Below are 16,567 nucleotides of genomic sequence, written 5' to 3' on the forward strand. Positions count from 1 at the left end.
TATATGTATTATAATCAACAGCTCTTTATCAATTATACCAGAGATGCAATAAAGGATTGGCAGAGCAGACTGAAACGACCAGCCTGATGGCTTGGCAGAATAGAATAGCCTTGGATATGTTACTGGCTGAATAGGGTGGGGGGTGAATGAGGTTCGGAGCAGAATGTTGTACTTTCATCCCCGATAACACAGCTCCAGACGGATCAGTGACCAAGGCCCTGGCAGAGAACTCTGGAGTAGATAATGCTCTCAACAAATTGGTTTAATTTTAAAAATATTTGTATCCTTTATTTAACTAGGCATGTCAGTTAAGAACACATTCTTATTTTCAATGACGGCCTAGGAATAGTGGGTTAACTGCCTGTTCAGGGGCAGAACGACAGATTTGTACCATGTCAGCTCGGGGATTTGAACTTGCAACCTTCTGGTTACTATGCTACCCTGCCACCCCTAACCTATGTTTGAACTGACCCAGCTATAGCTTTGTGGATATAAAATAAGACAGCGAAAGCACCTCCAGGTTTTCCATATCTGGGGGGAACTGGAACTGTCAGCTAAGTGGTAATAAACTGTGGTGAGACTTCAGGAGATAATCCAAATATAGTGTGTGTGTTAGTGGGTTGGAATGGACTTTTGAATCTGCTTTGTCCTGGTCGGAGAGGAGGAGGGACATTTAAAACGATTATGACGTCACATGCGATATATAAACTGATGTACACGGTATTTTGAGCAGGGCTCTCGAGAATAAATGCTATTGGCTAATTTTGGTAGACTGGTCTCTGTCTATTTTATTCAAATAAGGATCAGACAGAGTGATTTAAATTAAATTGGTTAATGAACACATATAGGAATTGTTATATTCCTTTAACAGTAGCAAGCTCGGTGAATCTTGTTAAAATACATCTTTATATTGTCCACATTGTAACAAAACTTATGGTTGCATAACAGCACATTGTGTAACATTACCACGGTTTTATATTGAACAATTGCAGAGCCAAGGACAACATACCTTGCTAGCCGAAGGTCAGCAAAAGAGGGGGGTACGGAAATATAGATAACCTGCGATGGACCAAACCAAAATATACAAAACTTTTACAATCATGTGCATTTACAATATAGATATGAAAAAGTGTTTGTACACCAAAAAATAACATTAGCTATGCAGCTGTAATTAAATAAAAAAAACACAGAATTATTATTAGCAAATTATTAACTTGACCTGGTCTATTTGAATTGGTCCTTGTGTGCAACTTGGTGCATAATCTAGGGAAACAACATCACACTGCTACAGGTGCAGGTTTTAGGAACTGGAGAAAAGCCATTGAAAAATTCACAGCACATCAATCAACTCCCAAAACCCACCGCTAAATCACACTCAAGATGATTTGCTGGCAAAGCAGTGGATCACTAGGGCAGAATTATTTTAAAGTGTTGGATGGTGTGGAGGTTCAGTTTGGCGACCGTTTTGACCAGGACAGTCTAAATGTCCTGCAAAAGTTGAAAGAGTGCTTCTCACCGGGGAGTTGGATGAGTCTCTAGAACAGTACCCTGAGCTGAACATAGATTCTCTTTCAGTGCAGTTGCCGCTCTTTTGCAACAAATACCCCTGTAGCAGCAGAGGTCCCCAGGAGCCTTCCAGTGGAGGTGCAGGGGTTGGTTGACCAAGTTGAGGTGCTGATCAGAATTTTGTTTGGGGTGCCTGTGTCTTCATGTGAGGCTGAGAGGAGTTTCAGTGCACTCCGCAGGTTAAAGACTTGGCTAGCATGGGCCAAGAGAGACTGAATGGCGTAGTTGTCTCTAATGTACATAAAGACAGGCTGGACAGTCTCGAGGGAAAATATCTGCTAACAATGTGTTGGATCCATTGAAACCCACAAACATATGTTTGTTTATTTTGTTCAGTAGTGTGTATAGCAGTGGTTCTCAACCTTTTTTGGGTACTAGAACCCCTGCATATTTTTAGGCAAGGCGGGCAAGGTTTAGAGTTGTCCTCAGGGACCCCCACCCCCTCTATATTATATGTAAAGTTACTGGAATCCTTGTGCTGCTGAATACGTTCATTACACTTTTTTTCATTTCACGGACCCCTTGCAATTACACCAGGGACCCCTGTTTGAGAACCCCTGCTGTATAGTATGATATTTGTTATTTTGATTAGTAGTTTTCAGTTTTTAGTACATGACAGTACACTTACTAATGATGTATTTTGTTATTTTATTTAAAATTGCATACTTGTCAATAGCTGCTGTTTGAAGAGTTGAGACACTGACTGTACAATAAATAAGTCTTTTTTTACAGATATTTTGGTTAGTCATTGAAGTAGTCCTTTCACTTTTAGAACTGTACTTATTTTGAGCATTTTGTTCTTGTAAAAATATTGGCATTTTTAAAATTTACCAGGCAAGTCAGTTAAGAACAAATTCTTCTTTTCAATGATGGCTTAGGAACAGTGGGTTAACTGCCTTGATCAGGGGCAGAATAACAGATTTGTACCTTGTCAGCTCAAGGATTTGAACTTGCAACCTTTCAGTTACTAGGCCAATGCTCTAATCACTAGGCTACACTGCCACCCAAATTGCTGGTTGTAAATACAAATACCTGCATGCATACTGGACTGATAAGGAATTCTGCTATACTAATTATTATTCTTAGAAGTATTATGATGATTTAAACATTTGAAAAAGTTGGGACAACCCTTCAGTTAACTACTGTACCTATCAATTATCCAGTAGTAGTAATTCATGAAAATACATTTAACATATAACAACGTAGGCTATGTGTTACAGCACTACTTTTGGTGTCCCCCTCAGGAATTGCTCTTGAGAAATGTTCATGTAATTGTCCCCCCCAAAGTTGATGCCAGATTTTCGTCCCTGCCCTCAAAGCGCCCCCGCATGTGAAAAATAAACCTTGATTTGATTTGATATTGAGATGTGTCTGTTACTTGAACTCTGTGAAGCATTTATTTGGGCTGCAATTTCTGAGGCTGGTAACTCTAATGAACTTATCCTCTGCAGCAGGTAACTCTGGGTCTTCCTTTCCTGTGGCGGTCTTCATGAGAGCCAGTTTCATCATAGCGCTTGATGGTTTCTGCGACTGCACATGAAGAAACTTTGAAAGTTCTTGACATTTTCTGCATTGACTGACCTTCATGTCTTAAAGTAATGATGGACTGTAATTTCTCTTTGCTTATTTGAGCTGTTCTTGCCATAATATGGCAAGGGTCTTTTACAAAATAGGGCTATATTCTGTATACCACCCCTACCTTGTCACAACACACCTGATTGGCTCAAACACACTAAGAAGGAAATAGAGAGAATTCCAAGAGTGTGCAAAACTGTCATCAAGGCAAAGGGTGGCTACTTTGAATAATCAAAATCTAAAATATATTTGGATTTGTTTAACACTTTTTTGGTTACTACATGATTCTATATGTGTTATTTCATAGTTCTGATGTCTTCACTATTATTCTAAATTGTAGAAAATAATACAAATAAAGAAAACCCCTGGAATGAGAACATCTGTCCAAACTTTTGACTGGTACTGTATATAATTTGATAACTGCTGTGCACTGTACAATTCTATATTTTTACCTCATAAAAGTATCAATTTGACATCAATTTATGTTGGAAGGTAAAACCAAATCATATATGGATGTGGCTGTAAATACTACATCATCATTCTCCATTAGCCAGTGTGCTTTAATAGGACAAAGTGGAGAGTCACTATGTACTACCATTTGTAATTATAATAATAATAATAATAATATATGCCATTTAGCAGACGCTTTTATCCAAAGCGACTTACAGTCATGTGTGCATACATTCTACGTATGGGTGGTCCCGGGGAGCGAACCCACTATCCTGGCGTTACAAGCGCCATGCTCTACCAACTGAGCTACAGAAGTGTAGTGTACAATGCACTGCTAAAATACCTGGGTGTTGTGCATAAGAACAGCCCTTGGTTTATTGGACATATTGTGACGGCCCTGAATTTTTCTGAACCGTCTCAGTGCAGCTCCTTCCAATAGGGCGCTTTCCCTTTAATTCCCAATTAAATAGCCAGCATCAGCTGCGCAAAAGTGGGGTTGTGATGGAGACGTGACTGAGGATGTGTTCAACCCTCAGTTCCCGATTCCGTTGTTTTGTTGCCTAATAGAGTTTGACCAGGATCGGATCCACTCTTTGCGTCCGTGGACTACCCCTCTCCGTATTTGTTTTGATGTGAGGTATACTGTGATGATTTATGTAGTTAGTTGTAGTTGAGGACTTAGTAAGAGTTGATACGCTTTAAAGTTCTGTGGTAAAATAATTGTTATATTGATGGTATGTTTAAATACTGTGTTTATGCTACACTGAATGAACGGACAAACATTGCGTGACAAAAGTCACTGGAGTTCACTGAACTCCTTTACCGGGCTGGACTCTTTTTAGGCCCGAGGTACAGGACATTTCTGGAGGAACCAGAACTCATTGTGTTATATTATTATATGTGTGTGTAATCATTGATGTTGTTAATACAACCCACGCAAAATAATATAGTTGTTTTTGAAGTTCTTTCCAATGTTTTAAGGGTTTATGAAAAGTTTATTTCCATCCTGACTTTTACATAAGTCCTTTGTATTGGTGTAGACTTGACGGACCAGATGGGACTCATTCCCACCCAAACTAAAAGGAGAAACTAATGTTTTCTCTGGTAGGCACAACCTACCTGGCACCCCTATAAATAATAACCTCAAGTCAAAACCGTTACAAATTAACACAACCCCCCCGAGGTGCCTTATTGCAATTATTAACTGCTTAACGTAATTAAAGCAGTAAAAAAAAATGTTTTGTCATACCCATGATACAGTTGAAGTCGGAAGTTTACATACACCTTAACCAAATACATTTAAACTCAATTTTCACAATTCCTGACATTTAAACCAAGTAAAAATTCCCTGTATTAGGTCAGTTAGGATCACCACTTCATTTTAAGAATGTGAAATGTCAGAATAATAGTAGAGTTATTTATTTCAGCTTTTATTTCTTTCCTCACATTCCCAGTTGGTCAGAAGTTTACATACACTCAATTAGTATTTGGTAGCATTGCCTTTAAATTGTTTACCTTGGGTCAAACGTTTGGGGTAGCCTTCTACAAGAATTCTGGCCCGTTCATACTGACAGAGCTGGGGTAACTGAGTCAGGTTTCTAGGCCTCCTTGCTCACACACACTTTTTCAGTTCGTCACAAACATTTTCTAAAGGATTGAGGTCAGGGCATTGTGATGGCCACTCCAATACCTTGACTTTGTTGTCCTTAAGCCATTTTGCCACAACTTTGGAAGTATGCTTGGGGTCATTGTGCATTTGGAAGACCCATTTGTGACCAAGCTTTAACTTTCTGACTGATGTCTTGAGATGTTGCTCAATATATCCACATAATTTTCATTCCTCATGAGGCCATCTATTTTGTGAAGTGCGCCAGACCCTCCTGTAGCAAAGCACACCCACAACATGATGCTGCCACCCCCGTGCTTCACGGTTGGGATGGTGTTCTTTGGCTTGCAAGCCTCCCCCTTTGTCCTCCAAACATAACGATGGTCATTATGGCCAAACAGTTCTATTTTTGTTTCATCAGACCAGAGGACATTTCTCCAAAAAGTACGATATTTCTCCCCATGTGCAGTTGCAAACCGTAGACTGGCTTTTTTATGGCGGTTTTGGAGCAGTAGCTTCTTCCTTGCTGAGTGGCCTTTCAGGTTATGTCGATATAGGGCTCGTTTTACTGTGGATTTAGAAACTTTCATACCTGTTTCCTCCAGCATCTTCACAAGGTCCTTTGCTGTTGTTCTGGGATTGATTTGCACTTTTCGCACCAAAGTACGTTCATCTCTAGGAGACAGAATAAGTCTCCTTCCTGAGTGGTATGAAGGCTGCGTGGTCCCATGGTGTTTATACTTGCGCACTATTGTTGTACAGATGAACGTGGTACCTTCAGGCGTTTGGAAATTGCTCCCAAGGATGAACCAGACTTGTGGAGATCTACAATTTTTTTCTGAGGTCTTGGCTGATTTCCTTTGATTTTCCCATGATGTCATAGCAAAGAGGCGTGGAGTTTGAAAGTAGGCCTTGAAATGCATCCACAGGTACACCTCCAATTGACTCAAATGATGTCAATTAGCCTATCAGAAGCTTCTAAAGCCATGAGATCATTTTCTGGAATTTTCAAAGCTGTTTACAGGCACAGTCAACTTAGTGGGGAGGTTAGCATTTGTTTTGGGGGAGGGTTTATGACATAAGGGCTATGTAGAGAGGTAGCTTGCAAGTAAGCATTTCATTGCACTGTTTACACCCGCTGTATGCAGTGTATACGATGAATACAATTGGATTTGATTGAATTTGATTCGATTTTTCACAGTAAGTATGCTTGCCATTTCAGGAGACATAGTTCTAAAAGAGAGTACACCAGGGCTATATTTTCTGATAAATTTGGCCAGACGGACTGTACTGCTCTGAGGTGGCAACCCAGCAACAATGCACACTTTTTTGGTCAACACGAGATGCAATTCAGCGTTTGCAGGGAGGAAACCTTCAAGTGGGTTGTTGAAAATGCTCTGTGGTATGTTGGGTGGCATCGAATGAAGAGTGACGCAAAAAACATGCTGTCAATCAGAGTGAAGGCAAAATAACATGCTGCCAATCAGATGGAGGTCCCACCCCACCATCCAGCAACCAGTTCACATCTCTACCTGCATCAGTCCTCCGCTCCTGTGTGGACAACTCCACCACCAGATGGGTCTCTGTCTGTGGCCTTGACAGCTGTACCCGTTTCGACCTCTGTCTGTGACCTCCACACCTGTGCCTGGCTGGGCCTCGGTTCATGATCTCCACACCTGTGCCTGGCTGGGCCTCTGTCTGTGACCTCCACATCTATGCTCGTATATGTACCTCAGTCAGACCTGTCCTCTGCTCCTTACGGGCCGAGCATTCTGATGGAGACAGCAATCAGTCACTCTCCATTTTCAGATAACTATATATAATTGTAATTATTTGTGTTCAATTGTTTGTCCCTCTGTGGTGTTTATTTAATTTGATTTATTACTCAACAGAATTCTCCCCCTCCTCTTAATTAAATCACTCTGAGCACAAAAGCCCAAATAAGCAAAGAGAAACGACAGTCCATCATTACTTTAACCTCTTGAACCTCTGGGGGCAGTATTTCATTAGTGGATGAAAAACGTTCCCGTTTTAAACAAGATATTTTTTCACGAAAAGATGCTCGACTATGCATATAATTGACAGCTTTGGAAAGAAACACTCTGACGTTTCCAAAACTGCAAAGATATTGTCTGTGAGTGCCACAGAACTAAAACTACAGGCGAAACCAAGATGAAATTTCATACAGGAAGTGAGCCAGATTTTTGAGGCGCTGTGTTCCAATGTCTCCTTATATGGCTGTGAATGCGCAAGGAGAGAGCCTACACTTTCTGTCGTTTCCCCAAGGTGTTTGCAGCATTGTGACGTATTTGTAGGCATATCATTGGAAAATTGACCATAAGAGACTACATTTACCAGGTGTCCGCTCGGTGTCCTCCGTCTAAACTATTGCGTAATCTCCAGGTGCGTGCATGTTTCCATTTTGAACAGAAGAGAAACCAAACTGCCAAGAGTGACTTATCATCGAATAGATATGTGAAAAACACCTTGAGGATTGATTCTAAATAATGTTTGCCATGTTTCTGTCGATATTATGGAGTTAATTTGGAAAAAAGTTCGCGTTTTAATTGCTGAATTTTCGTTTTTTTTTTCTCAGCCAAACGTGATGAACAAAACGGAGCAATTTCTCCTACACAAATTATCTTTTTGGAAAAACTGAACATTTGCTATCTAACTGAGAGTCTCCTCATTGAAAACATCCGAAGTTCTTCAAAGGTAAATGATTTAATTGGGTTGCTTTTCTTATTTTTGTGAAAATGTTGCCTGCTGCCAGCACAGCCTAGCATAGCATTATGCTATGCTAAACTTACACAAATGCTTGTCTAGCGTTGGCTGTAACGCATATTTTGAAAATCTGAGATGACAGTGTTGTTAACAAAAGGCTAAGCTTGTGTTTGACTATATTTATTTCATTTCATTTGCAATTTTCATGAATAGGAAACGTTGCGTTATGGTAATGTGCTTGAGGCTATGATTACGCTCCCGGATACGGGATTGCTCGTCGCTAGAGGTTAAAAAACACATTATTAAAGAGTGGAGGGAGGACAGTGGCCTCCCTGTGAACAGAAGTTATCATGTTTTCTTTTGCCTGTAATTTATAACTTTTTGTTCACCTGACTAAGTAATGTTAGATGTAAGGGAACACCCACCTGAAATGGACAAAAATGAATGGGAACATATTGGCACTGTACGAAACATATACACGATGTACAATATCACTCAATTGGACGTCGTTTCATTCAAAGTTCATTGCAAATGCCATATGGAAAATGCCAAGTGTAACACTGCAAAAATCCAATAGATGGCGAGTGCGCTCCATCATAATTTTTCATATTGCAAATGTAACACAAGTCAAGACCCAAGGGTAAAATTTTGAAAATTTGAATTATTTTTCCAGTGCTTTCTGGACCGTTTTCTGAAAATTCTTTCTATTTTTTTTTCAATTACACATGTCTAAGAACTGTATTAACATACTTTAGTCATATTCTATTATCATCGTTTAAAAAAAGTTTTTTTAGTTGTTCATAAGGCATATGTTTTGTCCATTTGCAATATGATTTCATAGGAAGTCAAAAGTCACTTTTTTTGTTTGTTTTGCCAAATGCCATAAGAAATGTCCAAATGCGATATGAAAGATTTGAAAGTGCCAAATCAGGATGTTATGTCCATTTGCCACGTACGATCATAGGAAGTCGGTTTACAAACCCAAAAGTCAGTGAACCATGTCCAAAAGGCATTTATACTGCCCAAATGATATATAGCACTATGTTAAGCCATGAATCAACCTAGATGGTCTATTTGTCATGTATGATCAGGGAGAAGTGGGACTCTGTTGTTTTTTTAACTATTTTTTTTGAAAAATGTCCAAAATGACAAGGGGCGCCCCCTATTGGATGGGCACGGGTGGGGGTGCTCCCTAACCAACCGTGGACCCCTTGCTACCCCGTAATGGCATTACAAAACATTTTAATAATGTGCTCCTGGTAACCCGTCCCAATCACCAGGTGCACGGCTGTCCATTTGCAAAATGTTTCAATGGGCATTTACCATCACGAATTTGACATGCTCAAAAATTCTGCAGAAATGCGAAATTGACTGGCCTGATGAACTCGGGATGGCCGGGAAGTGATAGTGGTTCCTCTCTATCGCTCGTTGTGTTGATTTCATCATGTCCATTTGGTGATGTTTTTTCGCTGTTGAATCATATTGCAAATGTACTATGCATTTGCAATATGTACTATGCATTTGCAATATGTTTCAATGGGCATTTGCCATCACGAATTTGACACGCTCAAAACTCCTGCAGAAATGCAAAATTGACTGGGCCGATGAACTCGGGATGGCCGGGCAGTGCTAATGGTTCCTCTCCATCACTTGATGGTGACATGAGATAAGAGGGACTCTGATGTTTTTTGAAAAATGTCCAAAATGACCAGGGGCGTCACCTATTGGATGAGCACATATGGTGGGGGGGTAATCCCTACCGAACCGTGGACCACCTGCACACCCTTAACTTCTTGCGTCGAGCCATCCCGGATCCGATATCGTGACTACAGCCTCAAGCTCATTACCATAACGCAACGTTAACTATTCATGAAAATCGCAAATGAAATTAAATTAATCTATTTGCTCTCAAGCTTAGCCTTTTGTTAACAACACTGTCATCTAAGATTTTCAAAATATGCTTCTCAACCATTGCAAAACAAGCATTTGTGTAACAGTATTGATAGCTAATGTAGCATTTAGCGTTAGCATTTAGCGTTAGCATTCAGCAGGCAACATTTTCACAAAAACCATAAAAAGCATTCAAATAAAATAATTTACCTTTGAAGAATTTCAGATGTTTTCAAAGAGGAGACTCTCCGATAGCAAATGTTCAGTTTTTCCTGAAAGATTATTTGTTTAGGACAAATCGCTCCGTTTTCTGCGTCACATTTAGCTACGAAAAAAAACCTGTATCCAGGATTGTGTAAATCTATCCGCAAGCTCATTAGCATAACACAACGTTAACTATTCATGAAAATCGCAAATTAAATGAAATTAATCTATTTGCTCTCAAGCTTGGCCTTTTGTTAACAACACTGTCATCTCAGATTTTCAAAATATGCTTTTGAACCATAGCTAAACAAGCATTTGTGTAACAGTATTAGTATTAGCCTAGCATTGGATTATGCCTCTATTTCAGCATGCAACATTTTCCACAAAAACCATAAAAGCATTCAAATAAAATAATTTACCTTTGAAGAACTTCAGATGTTTTCAATGAGGAGACTCTGTTAGATAGCAAATGTTCCGATTTTACAAAAAATATTATTTGTGTCGACTAATCGCTCCGTTTTGTTCATCACGTTTGGGTAAGAAAAAAAAAAGTCATTAAATCGCGAACTTTTTTCAAAATGAACTCCATAATATCGACAAACATGGCAAACCGATGTTTAGAATCAATCCTCAAGGTGTTTTTCACATATCTATCGACGATAACTGCCACAATGGATTTTTTACTTTCTCTTCTGAAGAAATGGAACAAGCATGGACCTACAGATTACGCACACAGGACACCGGGCGGGACACCAGGTAAATGTAGTCTCTTATGGTCAATCATCCAATGATATGCCTACAAACACGTCACAATGCTGCAGACACCTCGGGGAATAGACAGAAAGCGCGGGCTCATTCCTGGCGCATTCACAGCCATATAAGGAGACATTGGAACACAGTGCCTTCAGAATCTGGGGCATTTCCTGTATGAAACTTCATCTTGGTTTCGCCTGTTGCATTAGTTCTGGGGCACTCACAGATAATATCTTTGCAGTTTTGGAGACGTCAGAGTTTTGTCTTTCCAAGGCTCTCAATTCCATGCATAGTCGAGCATCTTTTCGTGACAAAATATTGCCCTTAAAACGGGCACGTCTTTTTATCCAATAATGACACAGGGCCCCCATAGGTTGAAGAGGTTAAAGACTTTTAAAACCATTATAAAAATGTTATCCTGGTAACCCGTTCCAATCACCAGGCGCACAGCTGTCCATTTGCAATATGTTTCAATGGGCATTTACAATCATGAATTTGACATGCTCAAAAAAATTCAGGATTGCGAAATGGACTGACCCGATGAACTCGGGCTGGCCGGGCAGTCATTCTGGTTACTCTCCATCGCTCGTTGGTGTTGGTTTCAGAATGTCATTTTGGTGATGGTACCTCACTGTTTAAACATATTGCAAATGGACAAAAGTCAGCCAGCAAGTCACCGTCCATCAGTCAATTAGATGTCATTCTGACACCAAACTGATACAAACTGACACCACGCCCACTTTTCCCATCTCGTTTAGAAGCCAACTATCGCATATTTCAGAGCAGGCCCAAAATTCACAGCACCTTCTGTTCAAACCATAATAAAAATATAAAACACGTAGTTACATTCTAGCTGTGGGTCCAGTTCTGACATTATGTGTAGGCCTAGCTGAGGCGACCCTGAATCCCAAGTTTCAGCTCGATAGGTCGTTTGTAGCCTTAATTGGTGTTGAAAATCCATATTTTCAGGCGTTGCTACGGGGTCCTTGAATGAGCTATCGGACAGAAACGTTAGGGTCCGTAATTTTTGTGATGTCAAAATGAATTGAAGTTATTGCAAATGTACGTGGCTGTTTCTCGGTCTGAGAACCTTCTAGAGCCACATAACTCACCGTGCACTATCGACTTGAGCTATTGAACAGGTTTCTAAAGTTTCAGAGCTCTAGGTCTGACAGTTCTTTGATAGTTCGAACAAAGGCAACTATTGCAGGCTCTGTCTGTCTCTAAGCCCCACTGTGTCCCTCCATCCTTGCTGTGTGGGTGTGTGAGGTTTTATTGGACATTTGATGGGATGAATGACTGATTTACAGTCCATGAGGGTTGCCTAATTACACATATGAAGTTTTGGAAAGATCTGACTTTTTCAGCCCTTTGAAATAGCCACTATGACACCAATTATGGCACTTCCGGTTGGCACAGGAAGATGAAAGTAAACACATATCCTGATTGGGGTATGCTTTTACAGAATCCTAAGTTTTAAATGTTTACGTTAAGAACTGACCGATTTACACAGCGTTGAATGCAATATTTATCACAAACTGCTGGTTGGGGAATGGAAAAACACTTTTAGGGTGATTTTTAACCACTTCCGGTTGCTCCAGAAAGCTTAGAATCAACACAGGTAGACCTCATAGTGGCCTGATAAATTGTCATCAAAGACAGGTTCATAAGACATTCATAACTCACATAGGCTTCAGGTTGAATTTAGGGGTGCAGGCAATGTATTCCTATGGGGAGAGAAGTCATTGAAAACTGTTTGATGTAAACACCTTCTTTTAATTGTTAACCTCTTGAAATTAGGGGGCACTATTTTCATTTTTGGAAAAATAACATTCCCAATGTAAACGGGCTATTTTTCAGGACCAGATAATAGAATATGCATAAAATTGACAGCTTAGGATAGAAAACACTCTAAAGTTTCCAAAACTGTAAAAATATTGTCTGAGTATAACAGAACTGATATTGCAGGTGAAACCCAGAGACAAATCTAACCAGGAAGTGGCTTCTATTTAGAAAACTCCATGTTCCATAGCCTCCCATTGCTCCATTTAAAGGGATATCAACCAGATTAATTTTCCTATCGCTTCCTCAAGGTGTCAACAGTCTTCAGACATAGTTTCAGGCCTTTATTTTGAAAAATGAGCCAGAACAATAACATCGCGTCAAGTGGTCACATGAGTTTAGCTCACGCAACAGAATTTGGACAGCTATTGTTTTTCCCTCTCCTACTGTGAAAGACATTTGCAGTTGATATATTATCGATTATATATTTTAAAAACAACCTGAGGAGTGATTATAAAAAATGGTTGACATGTTTCTGTGGACATTACAGATATTATTTGGAATTTGTCTGCATTGTCGTGACCGCTCTTTCCTGTGGATTTCTGGAAATAATTTGCCAACAAACAGAGATATTTTGGATATAAAAATATTCTTTATGGAACAAAAGGAACATTTGTTGTGTAACTGGGAGTCTCGTGAGTGAAAATATCCGAAGATCATCAAAGGTAAATTATTAATTTGATTGCTTTTCTGATTTTCGTGACCAAGCTACCTGATTCGAAGTGTACTTAATGTTTTGTCATGTGATCGATAAACTTACACAAACGCTTGGATTGCGTTCGCTGAAAAGCATATTTTCAAAATCTGAGACGACAGGTAATCTGAAAAGACATTAAAACTAGCAACAAAATTGCTAGGTGGCCATCACTGATTGATGGCGTACACTGGGCTATATTTGGCTGTATCTTAAAAGGTTTGTAAAAGTTCCCGGTTATTGATTTTGGTTTGATTGTTCAGATAACACCAGTGAGATTAAACAGGAGGTTAAGGTATACTAACATTAGACTCTGTTTTCATTGTGGGGAACAATGAAAGGTCAGCAAGGTGGATTGCAGGCTGAGTTTATTTTATATTAAAGGGACAGTGCATGTTTATCGCAGTTGTGTGTGTCAAATGGCAGGGTATCCTATCAAGCATTTTTGGGAGACTGTTTGAAGAGAGACTGAATGGGTTTTAGATATAACCATTAAAATGTGGTATCTGTTGTTACACAAGTGCATCCCAAATGACAAGATGTTATTTCCCATACTGGGAGTTCAACCCGGGCGAAAACCAGGAATCCTAAACGCCAGACCATATGGGAAGACGGTTACTTAAAAAAAACATCACAGACAAATCCATAAACATTGAAATGATGCTTGTTGTAATTACAAGCTCCATCTTTTTTTCTCAGAGATGTTAGGGAAAAGTCCCATATAAAATCAGTCTAAAATGTGTTTGCATCGAGAACTGGCAGACAATGAAATGTATACAGTATTTTTCCCAGCTTGATTTTGGTCAAATAAATCTAGTTTTGAACCAAACAGGAGTCAAATATTCAATCTTCTGACCCGTTATCAGACACATTATCCATTGCGCCACTGGCCGCACAGCCAAGCTGAAGTCAGGTCACACCTAGACCAGTGTACACAGTCATAGCGTCTGTCAACAAGATATTCTTTCCCATACCGTGAGTTGAACCCTGGCCACCTGGGTGAAAACCAGGAATCCTACAGTATCATTCCCAGCTTGATTTCAGTCAATTAAATAAAGTATTGAGCCAGCCAGGAGTCGAACCTAGAATCTTCTGATCCGTAGTCAGACACGTTATTCATTGCGCCACTGTCCCCACGTCTAAACTGAAGTCAGGTCACAGATAGACCAGTGTACACAGTCATAGCGTCTGTCAAAAACAAGGTTCCTTGGTTTTCTGTTTCAGATGCATATCTTAATTTGATCCTCCTGTTTTTGCATGAATTTTACTGCAGAGCAAGAAATGCAGCCATGAAGTGTATTCAACGTTGAAAAAGATTTGTATATTTTGAATCTACATGACACATTTCCTGTTGCTGAGGGAATATTGTTTTGTGAAACTGCTGCATCTGTTGTTACACAAGTGCATACCTAACGACAAGATATTCTTTCCCATACCGGGAGTTGAACCCGGGCCACCTGGGTGAAAACTAGGAATCCTAACCGCTAGACCATATGGGAAGACACGTACTTAAAATACACATCACAGACAAATCTTTAAATGTTGACATTATGCCTGTTGGGTTTAAAAGCTCCATCTTTTTTTCTCAGAGATGTTGGGGAATGTCCAGATGAAATTCGTCTAAAATGTGTTTGAAGTGAGAACAGCCAGAAGCACTGAAAGGTATACAGTATCATTCCCAGCTTGATTTCAGTCAATTAAATAAAATATTGAGCCAGCCAGGAGTCGAACCTAGAATCTTCTGATCCGTAGTCAGACACGTTATCCATTGCACCACTGGCCCCACGTCTAAGCTGAAGTCAGGTCACAGCTAGACCAGTGTACACAGTCATAGCGTCTGTCAAAAACAAGGTTCTTTGGTTTCTGTTTCAGATGCATATCTTAATTTGATCCTCCTGTTGTTGCATGCATTTTAATGCAGAGCAAGAAATGAAGCCATGAAGTGTATTCAACGTTTAAAAAGCCTTGTATAATTTGAATCTACATAACATGTCACATTTCCTGTTGATGAGGGAATATTGTTGTGTTGTGCGAAAATGCTGCATCTTTTGTTACACAAGTGCGTACCTAACAACAAGATATTCTTTCCCATACCGGGAGTTGAACCCGGGCCACCTGGGTGAAAACCAGGAATCCTAACCGCTAGACCATATGGGAAGACACATACTTAAAATGCACATCACAGACAAATCTTTAAATGTTGACATTATGCCTGTTGGGTTTAAAATCCCCATCTTTTTTTCTCAGAGATGTTGGGGAATGTCTAGATGAAATCCGTCTAAAATGTGTTTGAAGGGAGAACAGCCAGAAGCACTGAAAGGTATACAGTATCATTCCCAGCTTGATTTCAGTCAATTAAATAAAGTATTGAGCCAGCCAGGAGTCGAACCTAGAATCTTCTAATCCGTAGTCAGACACGTTATCCATTGCACCACTGGCCCCACGTCTAAGCTGAAGTCAGGTCACAGCTAGACCAGTGTACACAGTCATAGCGTCTGTCAAAAACAATGTTCCTTGGTTTTCTGTTTCAGATGCATATCTTAATTTGATCCTCCTGTTGTTGCATGAATTTTACTGGAGAGCAAGAAATGCAGCCATGATGTGTATTCAATGTTGAAAAAGCTTTGTATATTTTGAATCTAGATGAAACATTTCCTGTTGCTGAGGGAATATTGTTTTGTGAAACTGCTGCATCTGTTGTTACACAAGTGCGTACCTAACGACAAGATATCCTTTCCCATACCGGGAGTTGAACCCGGGCCACCTGGGTGAAAACCAGGAATCCTAACCGCTAGACCATATGGGAAGACACATACTTAAAATACACATCACAGACAAATCTTTAAATGTTGACATTATGCCTGTTGGGTTTAAAATCCCCATCTTTTTTTCTCAGAGATGTTGGGGAATGTCTAGATGAAATCCGTCTAAAATGTGTTTGAAGGGAGAACAGCCAGAAGCACTGAAAGGTATACAGTATCATTCCCAGCTTGATTTCAGTCAATTAAATAAAGTATTGAGCCAGCCAGGAGTCGAACCTAGAATCTTCTAATCCGTAGTCAGACACGTTATCCATTGCACCACTGGCCCCACGTCTAAGCTGAAGTCAGGTCACAGCTAGACCAGTGTACACAGTCATAGCGTCTGTCAAAAACAATGTTCCTTGGTTTTCTGTTTCAGATGCATATCTTAATTTGATCCTCCTGTTGTTGCATGAATTTTACTGCAGAGCAAGAAATGCAGCCATGAAGTGTATTCAACGT

The 16,567-nt window shown here is 39.8% G+C and overlaps 4 non-coding genes across 4 annotated transcripts; all 4 read right to left on the bottom strand.

Annotated features, from left to right (window-relative positions):
* Positions 1-14,731: 14,731 nt before the first annotated feature.
* trnae-uuc (transfer RNA glutamic acid (anticodon UUC)) lies at positions 14,732-14,803 on the bottom strand. Its single transcript has one exon. It is a non-coding gene; the product is annotated as a tRNA-Glu (tRNA).
* Positions 14,804-15,014: 211 nt separating this feature from the next.
* Positions 15,015-15,087, bottom strand: trnar-acg (transfer RNA arginine (anticodon ACG)). The gene has a single exon. It is a non-coding gene; the product is annotated as a tRNA-Arg (tRNA).
* Positions 15,088-15,389: 302 nt separating this feature from the next.
* On the bottom strand, positions 15,390-15,461 carry trnae-uuc (transfer RNA glutamic acid (anticodon UUC)). The gene has a single exon. It is a non-coding gene; the product is annotated as a tRNA-Glu (tRNA).
* A 577-nt stretch (positions 15,462-16,038) lies between these two features.
* On the bottom strand, positions 16,039-16,110 carry trnae-uuc (transfer RNA glutamic acid (anticodon UUC)). The gene has a single exon. It is a non-coding gene; the product is annotated as a tRNA-Glu (tRNA).
* Between the last annotated feature and the right edge of the window lie 457 nt (positions 16,111-16,567).

This window comes from Oncorhynchus keta, chromosome 10 (genome assembly GCF_023373465.1).
Source record: "Oncorhynchus keta strain PuntledgeMale-10-30-2019 chromosome 10, Oket_V2, whole genome shotgun sequence".
Taxonomy (NCBI): Eukaryota; Metazoa; Chordata; class Actinopteri; order Salmoniformes; family Salmonidae; genus Oncorhynchus; species Oncorhynchus keta.